The sequence below is a fragment of the Suricata suricatta genome, chromosome 6 (assembly GCF_006229205.1).
Source record: "Suricata suricatta isolate VVHF042 chromosome 6, meerkat_22Aug2017_6uvM2_HiC, whole genome shotgun sequence".
NCBI lineage: Eukaryota > Metazoa > Chordata > Mammalia > Carnivora > Herpestidae > Suricata > Suricata suricatta.
In genome coordinates, this window is record NC_043705.1 from 40,173,561 (window position 1) to 40,178,016 (window position 4,456).

The following is a 4,456-nucleotide window of genomic DNA, read 5'->3' on the forward strand; positions in this document are numbered from 1 at the left end:
CAGTTTGTGGTGCCATCACGTGGACAGAACTAGAATAGCAGTTCATGGAACAAAAAGAGGAAGGAAGTGCTACTTTCCAATGGAGGTCATTCCTTAATTACAAAATCTTATTTCTCTGTGGTTCTACAGATTTAATGCACCATGTCCTCACGTGATTGTTCCTCTGTGCCCAAGCATCCTTGGTGACCCCTTATATGTCCAAATTTCCTGTAATAAGGATAGAACTTAGACTGGAGTAGGGCTTTGAGTGTCCTCATTTAAATGTTAAATGTCCTCATTTAAGCTGAATTACCTCTTGAAAGTTTGTTTATTTATTTTGAGCTGGGGGAGGATAGAGAGAGGGAGAGAGAATCCCAACAGGCCCTGCACTACCAGTGCAGAACAGGACGTGGGGCTAGAACCCAGGAACCATGAGATCATGACTTGAGCCAAAATCAAGACTCATATGCTTTACAGACTCAGCCACTCAGGAGCCCACTAAATTGCCTCTTTTAATGGCCCTCTTTCCACATACAGCCTTGTTCTGAGGTACTCAGGGCGCTTTGATACCTGGATGTGGAAGAAACACAGTTCAACCTATAAACACCACATGCAAACAAAGCTACTCCAGATGGAGTTGGTACTTAAATTCAAGAACAAAAGAAAATAACAGTAGCAAGTATAAGCAATCAACTTTCTGAGCATAAGATATGGAAAGGGTTTTTTTTTTTCAGTTGAGCTATAATTGACAGGTAACAGTGTATTAGTTTTAGGTTACAACACACTGATTTGGTATATGTAAATATTGTGAGTTGGCTAAAACAGTAAGTTTCCATCCCTGCTAATAGTTAGATATTTTTTTCTTGCGATGAGAAATTTTAAGATCTACTTTCTTAGTCCTGTTCCCATTCAAGAACAATATTGTTAACTATGGTCACTATGCTATACAATACTTCCCAAGGAAATATTAATCGTATTACAGGACGTTTTGCCTTTTCACTCCCTTCACCCATTTTGCGCCCCTGCCCCTCACCATCTGTTCTCTGCTGGAGTTAAGTTATTGTTAGTTTCTAGATATAAGTGAGAACATAGAGTATTTGTCTTTCTCTTTGTGACTTCATTCACTGAGCATAATGCCCTGAGGCATTATGTTGTCACAAATGCCAGGATAGCCTTCTTTATTTTGAAATCACTGAATAATATTCTATTTTACATATATGTAAATTATATTTTCTTTATTCATCTTGATGGAAACTTAAGTTGTTTCTATACCTTGGCTTTCATGACTGATACTTCAGGAGCGTGGATGTACTGTTATCTCTTTGAAAATATGATTTTGTTTCCTTTGGACTTCTACCCAGAAGTGGGATAGCTGGGTCATATTGTGTTTCTATTTTTAATTTCTTGAGGAAACAACATACTGTTTTATACACTCACTGTACCAGTTTACGTTCCCATCAGCAGTGTATAAGGGTTCCCTTTTCTCCATATCCTTGTGTGCGTTTGTTATCTTTTGTCTTTCTGAAAACAGACATCCTAAGAGGGACCACATGGTATCTCATTGTGGTTTTGTTTCTACATTTCCTGATAATTAGTGATGTTGAACACCTTTTCATGTACCTGTTGGCCATTTGTACATCTTCTTTGCAAAAATGTCTATTCAAGATCTTTGCTCAGTTTTAATTGTGTTTTGTTTTTTACTATTATTCAATACTATACCATATACAAAATATACAAAATATCCTTGTATATTTTGGATAATAACTCCTTATCAGAACAGTGGTTGGCAAATAGTTTCTCCCATTTCATAGGTTGCCTATTCATTTTGTTGATAGTTTTCTTTGCTGTGCAGAAATTTTTAGTTTGATGTAGACTGATGATATTGTTTATGTGCATCTTCTTTATTTTGAAACAAAATTTCTTTATTGTGCCTTTGAAGAATTTGAAATACAGAATTTGAAAATATTTGAGGAATGTAGAAACCTTAAAGGAGGCAGATGTTTAGTAAAATTCATTTTAAGAATTTGGGGCAAGTGGGTGGCTCATTTGGTTAAGCGTCCAACTTCCGCTCAGATCATGATCTCATGGTTTGTGAGTTCGAGTTCCGCATCGGGCTCTGTGCTGACAGCTTAGAGCCTGGAGCCTGCTTCAGTTTCTGTGTCTCCCTCTCTCTCTGCCCCTCCCCTACTCATGCTCTGTCTCTCAAAAATGGATAAATGTTAAAATTTTGTTTTTAATTCATGTAAGGTACAATGAGAAATAATCCTAAAGTGATCTCCCTTACTCCTCTGTTACAGATTTCTTGGCGTATCATTCAAGTAGTGATTTCATTCCTCTGCTCTCCATCCAGATAGCTGCTGACAGTAGGCTTCACTGTCCAATATCTTGAATTGCTCTTTCAGCCAAGTCATTTTAACCCCAATAATCTGGCTCAATAATATTGTAAATGGTATTCTATTTTTTTCATCATCACTGCTTTACATTTTGAATGTTCTAAAAAGACTGCTAACTCTATCACACCTGCAGCAACTGTATTCACAAAGGTTTCTATTTAATTATTATTCTACTTGACCTTTCTGCAACATTTAGCACTTTTCATTATCCCTCTTATTTGCCATCATACTTGACTCCTAGAGTCTTTTCTACCTTCTCTTCTGGTTCTCTCCCTATGCCCTGGATCTTTCTGATCCTTTTCTCTCTCTTCAGGTCCTCCCACTCACAGGACTTCAGATTTTTGGTCTACTTACTCAACAATCTGAATATTATGAACCCCCTTATACATTCTTAAGTTGATATATAAATTTCTTTAAGTGTATTCATCTTGAGAGAGAGAGAGAGCGCATGCAAGCAGGAGAGGGACAAAGAGTGAGGGAGGCAGGTCCCAAGCAGGCTCCACACTATCAGTGCAAAGCCCGATGTGGGGCTCAAACTCACCAACCATGAGATCATGACCTGAGTCAAAATCAAGAGTTGGACACTTAACTGACAGAACCATCCAGGTGCCCCAATATATATAAATCTTTAATAAAATTAAGAGTTATAAATCATATCATATCTGAAAGCATGAACATTATGTGCGGGACTTCACTGTGGTTTCGCCACAACTGTAGAGCCACGTCTTCAGTTTATGGAGAATTTCCATGGTATAATTTAATGATGAAACATATTCTTCACTGTCAGACTAATGAGTCAGAAAATCAACTTGGTGTTCATACTGAAATAAATACCTGTCTTAGTGACAACCATCTTGCTACTAAATTCTTAGGGAGGGAGGTGAGGAGGCATAAAACAGAAAGAAGGGAAGAGGAAGGGGTAGGGAAAGGGAAGGCATGATGTGACATAAGGTCTTGCCATAGGTTTGCCACTTGAAGGAAACTTCTTACTGAAGGTCTGCACTCTCAAAGTTTCCCTTTGTTTCTGGGGCTCCAGAGAGATTTACCCCTGGTGGAAGTGAACAAGAGTAAACTTCTGGGTAGATGGATGCATGGACAAAAGATGAACAAATGAGAGATACACTCTCCTATTGTAAAATGGGAGACGGGGAGTTTGTGAAAGAGAATTTGGGAGGGGAGATCCAGCGGAATGGGGTTTCTCAGGCACATCAGCTTTAGGGGGGAGTTCTTATGATAGCTGGGAATTTGTAAATTGATTCACTTGAAATTGTCAGTCTCCCCATTACTCCGTGAAACATCTTAAGGTGTATGCATATCTTCTTCATTTGAATTGGCTGTTCTAAAAAAAAAATGCTATTTCTTATTTTCTCTTGTTACTCCTGCATAATTTACTCATTCTCACAGATCCAATTATCACCTATGGGTGGATGCTTAGAAACCTATTGATTTCTTGTTTATAAGCGTCAACCAGATGTTTCTATTTGAAAATTTCACGTTAAACTGGAGATCATCACTTCATAGTCATCATGACAGTAAAATCTATAAATTTTGTGTACAGATGCTTCTTTCTTCAAGTTCCCACAGCTAAAGACAAAATTCAACTCTATCAGCAATAACCGAGTTGTCTCTGACTTGAAGTTGTTCTGGTTAAAGACAAAACCTCAGTCTTCTAGCAGACCCTTCCTTCTTCTGCAGATTCCAAGTGAAGATTAGGTATGCTGCCTTTAGTTCAAGAAAGGAAGAGAGCTAAAAGTATATGATATAAGTGCAGATGTATAAATTGATAAGTAGATATGTAGATGAATATAGATAAACATATCTGCTGATATTTTCAGAAAGGAACTGCAAGGTAAACAAGATACTAGTGAAAACACTAATCAGTGATGGGGGTAGAAGCATAAACAGTGTAAAATGAGCAGTAATTTAAGCAAGACTTCTTGGAGTCTACTTTCCAATGTAAATCATGTAATTCATGTAAATCATGAATCATGTAAATGTTTTACACATTCAGATAAAAAATACTCCCTAAAACTGAAAATCTCTTAAAAGGAAAGATACAAACTGTATATCAAAATTTAACAAAA